This window comes from Bos mutus, chromosome 23 (genome assembly GCF_027580195.1).
Source record: "Bos mutus isolate GX-2022 chromosome 23, NWIPB_WYAK_1.1, whole genome shotgun sequence".
NCBI classification, from domain to species: Eukaryota; Metazoa; Chordata; class Mammalia; order Artiodactyla; family Bovidae; genus Bos; species Bos mutus.
In genome coordinates, this window is record NC_091639.1 from 29,915,207 (window position 1) to 29,915,468 (window position 262).

A 262-nucleotide genomic window follows, 5' to 3' on the forward strand; every position below is an offset into this window, starting at 1 on the left:
ACCTTTAGAGAAAAATAAGTTTTCTGAAGAAAGGGTCTTAAAATGTTAACAGGCCTCCAGGCCAGAAGATGATGCAAATCACCTAGGCTTTTGCATATGATAAGTTTGCAGGAAGAAAGCCTGGCTTGCTGCATGACTCTACCCCTTCCCCCATTATCCTCTATGCATAACTTAACGTATAAAAACTACTTTGGAAAATAAAGTGCGGGCCTTGTTCACCCAAACTTGGTCTCCCCATGTCGTTCTTTCTCTTACCTTCTGG